An 8552-nucleotide genomic window follows, 5' to 3' on the forward strand; every position below is an offset into this window, starting at 1 on the left:
AAAACAAAAAATTAAAAAATAGTAGACCGACTGGCGTTATCCAACAACTTTAGTCATTTGTTAAAAATCCTTGTAAAAACTATACTCACAGTTCAAACATCTACGAGTTACCTAAAAATCTGTTGCCGTTTGATAAATGGTGTGTTTTAGGTTGCCAAACAATGGAACGGTCTCTACACCAACTGCTTTCTTCAACAAAACCCAAGCTTATTTGACGACAACTGCTGCGGCGGCCTAAGCGTGCTGCAATATTTTGGAGCCTACTCAAAGCAACTTGGGTGGGAAGGTGGGTTTGTAGTTTGCTCTCGACCGCTGTATTAGGCCATTTACCTTTGAACTCAACTCGCATCAAAGACCTTTGTTGCAAAATATCATTAAAAATGACGACTTAGGGTTAAATTGAATCTATTTTTTTCCTTCATATTTTTGACACAAAGGAATTCCACACGTTCAACAGCTTTTTTAAGTATAGATGTGGATTAATGTTAAAATAGTGTCAAAGTTACTGAGTGCACGCATACTCACTTTTCGGTATTCTACAAACTATAATACTTGAGAAACCCAAAGTGATTCGCCGCCTACAGCCATCAAACTATTATAACTTGGCATGAAAACCAAACTTTCCTGGCAACTTGAATGCCTACTGAAATAATTAAAGAAAAATAGACGGACAGACTTTCAACTAGAAAGTTAAAGTGATAATTTGTATCCTTGGTGTACCTTTACAGAATTATGGTTTCTTCAAATCTAGCTAAACAATATTCTAACCGATAATACTTTGTTCCTTATAAGGTATGACGATGACGACTTGCAAAATGCTGGGCGGCTGCTTCCAAGGTGTCACCTGCTACTACCCGCCCGACTACACACAGATCAAGGTGCGATCGGGCAGCGACCCTTACAGGAACATAAACGCGCCGATCGGACGCGACATATACGGCCAGCAACCCTGTCTTCCCTTGGACATCACCGGATCTGCCGAAAGCGTGCTCACCAGCTACCACAACTGCAGGAGGGCCGGGTGCGTTGTCGACCCTTCCATTGACGCCGCAAAACTCCAGGCTCTCCTATGCGAGATTGCTAAAAGCAACTTGGTGCCGGTCAACGTGAAAAACGCCTTCTGGAACGGAGTCCAGAACGGTGAGTGCAGAGCGGACAACTGGAAGGAATGCCTGGAACGGTTTAAGAACACTCAGCAGTGCTCTCCAAGTCCCTACAACCCGTTGTTTAACTTAGGCCGAAAGAAGCGGCAGGTTACCCAGGGTTTTCTTTATTTACCCGGCTGCACCAACGTGTTTGGCCTGGCACCTTCCAGCCCAGCGGGCAATCCCTTCTTAGATCTACTGAGACAACCTACCCCGTCGTCGCCTTACGGCAATCCCTTCTTGCAAATTCCGAACCTGTTTGAGCCTCCGTGTCCTTACCGCCAGTACAGCTATCTTGGGGCAAGCCCTCTGCAAGGTTCGTTCGCCGGCTGCTGCAAGAAACAGTACTGCTACATTCCGCGAGTGAGCGTAAGGAGCCAATCGTCAGGGGTGGCGGCTTACCACGGCCCCTGGAAAAAGTGGAGCGATTGTAGTCAAAGCTGCGGCACTGGAGGCACGAGAAAGCGAAGCAGAGACTGCATTCAAAAGTTCGGCGAGGAGTGTTACGGCGAAACGGAACAAACCGAGGTGTGCAACGAATTTGCGTGCCCCTACTGGGGAAACTACAGCAACTGGGGAGGTTGCAGCGCCAAGTGCGGCGGTGGACTGGAGACCAGGTCGAGGAACTGTCTTCCAGATGGTAAAGGCTGCACCGGGTCGGAGAGCCAGTCGCGAGAGTGCAACACAGGACCATGTCCCACCTACGGGGCTTGGAGCGCCTGGAGTCGGTGCGCTGTGGGTGCTGGAAGCAGGGGTAAACGAAGCCGCACGCGCGTGTGTACAGACTCGCCAACCTTCCCTTGCTCTATTCTCAACCATCCCTTGTTTGAAGAGGTAGACTGTGTAGTGTACTGCGCCGCCAAGCCCGTCTACAATCAGCGGTGTGTCGGAATATTGGGCAGCTGTATGCAGATCACTCACACTTGCACCTGCCCAGATTGTAACCCTCGGTTTCCGAGGACCGTGCCCTGCACCGACCCGGATTGCCCTGCCCCGTACGTGAAGAAGAAGCTGTGCTACAACACGTCGACCGGCACTTGCCAATACCGCGGCTAATTTGGCCGCCATTTTTTGGCTGAATGGACTATGCGCAAAGCTCAGTGGTGGTAGAACGTATAACACGTGTGTGCCGTTTTATTTTTTGTTGTATGAAAGTGGTGACAATAAATTTCCCTTTGTTGGCATTAATATTCGCGTCTTTAAACTTTCCTGTTTGTTGTCAGGAAACTAGCTTCATAATTATATTTGATAACTCTTATTATTTTATTTAGGAGCATTTAAATTATATCCTAATGACTTTCTTCGAATCAATTTCTGAAAAACTTGAGGATTGCAATTGGCAGCCGTTGCATTTTCAAATATTATAGTTTTTAAACCTTATTTTATGGCTAAAAATGAAGGAAGTAGGGTAAATAAGAATGCTCGCGCTTTATGGGCCACGGTTTCGCAATTTGTTATTGCTTGACCAGGTATTCAATCAAAAATATACCGAATCGAAATCTCTTTGGTCTGCCAAATTTAAAAATTAATCCTCCTCTTTCTAATAAAGGCACTTTTCTCCATTTAACAACGACAGAAATGTGATACGATTTTGATATTATTTCATTCGACTATGCAATTTAAGTTTACACTTGAGTAGAAAATTAGTTATGATTGAAACACCAGAAAGTATGACGTGACAGCGAATGATAAAACATAACAAGATTGCACAACGACTTTAAATGTTTTGGCTGCAAAAAAATATATTTAACAACATGCGATAAAAAAGAGACGTTTTTTTTTTTTTTTTGTAAAAATGACAAGTCAGAACAAAATAATACGGAAAGGGTAACGGTTGGACGCAGCGTTTAAACATACGACGATGTTTCTGTTTTATTGGCAAACGTGAAAAAATAGATTCAAATTAAACTTGCGGCAAAATGAAGCAACCTTGATCCTCGTGACAAACCATTTAAACAGGGAAAATGCGTTTAGCAGGCTGCATACCATATGAGCAAGCATCCTATAGGGCTAGGCAGATTTACTAGTGTACTTGGTCATGTTGACAAATGAACTATTCATTTTTCTGGTTGCTTTGAGATTTTTAGCGCCTATTATCATTTGGGTACAAACTTGTACATCTAATAAACTTTTTTTATTTTGTCTTTTTTTCTTAACATTTTATACCACTAGTTGCTTTTAGTATTTTTAGCGAGGGGGTGTTTGGTAAATACATAAACAATATTCCACCACGTTTTGCTTGTCTAAAGCATTAAATCCTGTACTTTTTAAATCCCTATACAGCGCATCAACAAATTATTATCAGCAAGCAGTATGGCACAAAAAAAATGAAAAGAGACCAAGCTGTTTTTAGAAGTAACCACGGATTGAATCTGCAAAGTGAAAACACTAACGGACAAAATCGTGGTTTGAAAGGCTTTTAAGTGGCAATGTAAAACATTCTCGTGGCTACAGTAACTGTCCTTGAAATTGACCGGCCGGAGCTTCAGTGTCGTTCAAGGTCACGACAGCACTTTCGCTTGTACCAGCAACGGAGATCGGACTCGTAGCGGAAACTTGACTGCTGTTAGCAAATACAGGCGAAGTCGTGAAGACGGCAGATGCTGGCGACTCGGTCAAATTTACTTTCTCGACGGGCGACTGACGACCCGCCGCCACGAAACCCAACAAAATACCGACGGTAAAGGCGAGCAAGGCTACTACAAAGTAGCGTAGAAACCTGCAGCAGCATCTTCCGCCTCCGCTGCCTCCGCCCTTTCCGTACATGTCGGCATCGGTCTTCAGGCTTCCTCTGAACTGCATTGCTGGCAGGTCCGACGAGATGTCGTACTCGTCGTCTAGCACCTTGAACCTGGCAGTCTCGCTCTGGCCATTCGTTGGCAGGTAGCCGCTTGTGCTGTGTGTTATTTGGGTACATGTTAAAACCAGGGATGTCCGATACCCGGTGCCAAGTGGGAATATCGGCAATTTTTTTATCCTATAGGTTGCCATCGGACGTAACTAACCTTCTGAACCGTAAAGTAAATGTTGATGTAATAACCCGAAAAAGGGGCCTTTGAAATTTCGATTTTACCTTTTTTATTGGAGCATATAGCATTGACGTCATTTGGTATCGGATCGCGATACTTTTTGTTTAAAATATCGGGTATCGGTGTTGAATTAGAATATCAAGTATCGGACATTTCTTAAAACCACGCCATGTAAGTGACGTTAAAAAACGTTAATAAATGTATTTTTTCTTAATTGGTAGCCGTTCGCGTTGGGAATATCCTATAATTTCGGAGCGGGTTCAATATCAAACGATAGTATCGGAACACCGATAAACAAAGAGTGTTATTGGTACCGATCTTTTACTAAATTAATTTGTAAATAGCAGCTTGTAGTGGTAGGAATTAATAAATTTTTGACTTCTTGTCATGATGAGACATAATTCGAGTCTACTTTTTAATACCTTTTCACGGAAACTAAAGGATTGGCAGCGATGTAACTTGTGTTCATATAATTAAATGATTTTAAGGGTCCATGGGATACATAGATTTAAAGGGCAAATACTATTCTTGGAGGCAACTCCATAATTTTGGAGACCATTTGTAAATCCCAGCTCAAACATCAGTTACGGATTGCATCATAAAATCAAAAAAATACTTTTGATTCTGTTTTACCGATTTGGTGCCATTTCGTACCTGTAATGGTGGCGAGTGACTTGACTCAAATCAGTTCCGCCTGCAACACAGACAACTTGTATTAGCAATTAACACCGTGTCGATTTTTGTTAAGTTGTCTTTCACTAGGTGGGGCACTTTAATTAAAGGTTGATTGACCAAAATTTTCCTCTAAAACATCGGTTTCTGTTTATAATCCTTAAACAGCTAAAAAAGAGACTAAATGGTATAATGAAACTAACTGTGTAATTTTAATAGCCTACGGAGTTACTTTTACTACTTACTTCCATACTCTGTTGGACCACTTTCGTTTCTGTCGTCTGTGTACGGCTGCTGTGAGTCTAGCGAAATCCCGTCTCCAGCCCTTCTCCCACTAAACAAGGGAATAAAACGTTTGACTTTTTACGCCTGAACAAAACTATTTTATAGGCATTGACTCATGTCCATATAATTACCTTTAAGTTTAAAACAGTGAAAAGCAGCATCAGGTAAAACAACACGTTTGACGTTAGAACGGGATAACGATCAGTAGAGTTAGGGCTGACACCAATGATTAAGAATTCGTTGTAAAATATCTTGTGTTCCTATTTTGCGGATATTGACTTAAACTTCAGGTTAAGTTTTTTATCACCAATTCAATAAACCTTTTCTTTAAAAATTCAGTTAAACTCGTCTGTATAAAAATAACAGTTCGGCTTTATTTGTAAACAAACCACGGGGGGCTGCCTGATATTCTTTTTTCTTAGATATGGTATATTTTTGTGTTGTAAAACTGTGATGTAGTCATAAGTTCACAACCTACATGCTTGATAAAATGCTAAAATAATCATTCTAACCAGTTTTATGACGTGGTTTGCCCGCTAATAACGGTAATTCGCAGGCATTCCATCTCCCAATGGCAGTGTTTTTAACGGCATTATTTATACAGTTTATGTGGCGAGGGAATTAATAAAATAATCACATCTATCATGGTCAGGGGCGGATTCCACGTATTTTTTCTATTTTGACTACGTAAATGGAAAGACATTTAAAGTATATGTATAAGCCAATTTCATAAAATCGTTTTAACCCAAAGACGTCTTGCGTCTCATCGCACCTCCTAAAATGAAAATTTGGCAACTTAAAAACCTTTAGTATATGCAACTATGTGACGTCACGTTTTGACGTAACTTTGTGACGTCTTTAATTTTTTTATTTTGGTAAAACCAAGCCCACTAAAGCGGAACTAACCGAGAATACATGGCTTTGTGAACGTATTTAGAATGTTTTGGACGTTTTTCTTATTTTTGGTTCTTCATCTTTTGCCCAAACATTATAGAATTGGTAATGTTTTTTGATTAAAATCCATATGCTGCAAAGTACAGTGAATTAGAAAGCGTTCAAGTGGATGGCATGAAAATGTATTTTCGTCCAGTGGTTAAACTTGGTAAGTTTGCGGTTAGGCCTGGATACTATCACGAAAGCTATACGCACTGTGGCATTTTTGTAAGTTATAAGAAACATTTATTCAGCCTCTTCTAACTTTGCAATGTGTATAGGCCTGCCTTTTCCAGGAACAGTTTGTTAATTTATTACTTCATCGAACAAAAATAACTCGTGAACTATTCATAAAAACATTAAAATTGCTACTGACATCTTTAAACTTGCAAACATACTAAAAAACAAAGATTGAGTCGTTAAGTAACGTCATAAAACAAGTACAGTTAAGAAACCTACTGTTTTGTTTTCAAAACCTTTGAAACTGAACTAAAGTCTAAATACATTAACGAAAAAGGCGCCAATTTTTTTTTTAATTGAAACATTTCTTTTTTTTAATTTCATCTTCTTAATTATACACTAAGATTTGAATTAGGTCTTCATCAACTCCTAAAAGTAGTCCACGTACCCCAAAGGCTCACGGACCCCAGTTACAATAATCTGCTTTAGTAATGCAAATGCATTGATGTTTACCTGCTTTCGTCGACCACATCTAGACCTCCCTCCCGTGAAAAGCTCACCCAGTCTTTTGGAGAAGTCGCAACGTACGAATCGTGCATATCCGCTTCCTGATTGCCCTATTTAAAAGAATTCAGCGTTATATATATAAAAATAGTACAGTTATAACTGTCATGAAAGTAAGACGAAACGGTAAAATGTTTTTTGCTGATACGCCGTACTGGTAAAAAACGTTCTTTTCTTATCTTGGGCTGTGTCCAGTGGTGGGATTCAAAATTTTTGTCAGCCGGTTCTATCACAAAAGTCATATTTTTCAGCCGGTTCTGTTACATAAAGTTACATTTTTCGGCAAATAATTAAAGTAGTTGCAATCACAGGATGCGACCCCTGGTTACAGCGAAAGGTTTGAACCGGCTGAATTCCATCACTGCGAACAGCCACACTAAAAAGCAGCAGTCGTCTCACGACTTGTACTTATGACGCAACAATGCAATTTCCAGACAAACTATTGATGAAAATTATTACGATTATAAAAATTTAACACTATGTTACGTGCGAACTTGAGAATTGCACATTTTGAAAAAAACACGTAAACTACTTGGATATCAAAAATCGGTGTATCAGTCCCAGATAAGATGCAAAAATCCATTGACAGTAACCAGTAATGCTAACCGGTTCGCTGATCTCATAAAATTTCGTGAAACGGTTCTATAGAACCGGTGCGAACAGGCTGAATCCCACCACTGGCTGTGTCCCTTAAGTACCAACAGGTTATTCCACGATCTCCTTAAATGTATTTAAACTACGATCTCAGTTGCATATTTGTGAACTACATAGTGACTTCAGGTTTTTTTGTTTTTTTTTTGACGTAACTTAGTGACGTTATCGCTTAAAAGTTTTATGCGCTACGGTCAAAAAATTGTTTTACTTTCCTCCTTGAGTTACAAACAAGTCACTTTGAAATGTTTAACGTTAAGGCCAATTCGTTCCAAAATAACTTACCTTCAAGTCAAATTCACGGTATAATTACTTTTAATAAGTAGCCTACGCATACCAAACTTACAGTAAAACTACTTTCAAATACTCTATTTTAGTATTCAAACTGTGAGAAGGATATGTCTTGGAAGACATATTTTATCTGTAAATCATTTAAAAAATGTTTGGCAACACTTTTGAACCTTCTTCCAAAAACAGACCGTCCCAAGTGTTGGAGCCACTAGACTAGACAACGACTCTATTTCATGGACATAGCAAGTCAAGGTACGTATTGGCATAAAGAATTTTATTTGTAATTATAATTGCTTTTCATCCGATAGGAGCCTACCTCTTCATATTCTCCGAATTCCTCTTCTAATGTTTCTTCGTCGTCGTCAATATTCATATCCCAGTCAAATATCTCGTCTCCAGCACCTCTGTTCATTTTTATCGTTATTTCCCGATAGCATATAGGCCTTAAGATCTGTTTTTAGACAAAAATAACACAGCCTTTGCAATTGTCTGTATATTGGGATTTAACGTTAACTTACTGTTCAATTAGCCATATACGTAGTCTAATTATAGGTCTAAGCACACTTCTTTCCAATTTTGTTCTGCCACTTATAGTTCCTTGGAAGGCAGACAACATACAATTTACTTGTTGCTTGTCACTTTCGAGTATAATTTTAATAAGGTCGATTATCAATGGCTGTACAGCCTGTTTAAATAAAGCCTGTGACCTAAGCTGACAACTCCAGCAGCTAGATCTCACGGCCAGTCGCTTGCAATAAGATACTGACTACACATAGCCTAATACTTTCGTGTTCCCATTAAG

Source organism: Ascidiella aspersa, chromosome 4, assembly GCF_963924565.1.
Source record: "Ascidiella aspersa chromosome 4, kaAscAspe10.2, whole genome shotgun sequence".
NCBI lineage: Eukaryota > Metazoa > Chordata > Ascidiacea > Phlebobranchia > Ascidiidae > Ascidiella > Ascidiella aspersa.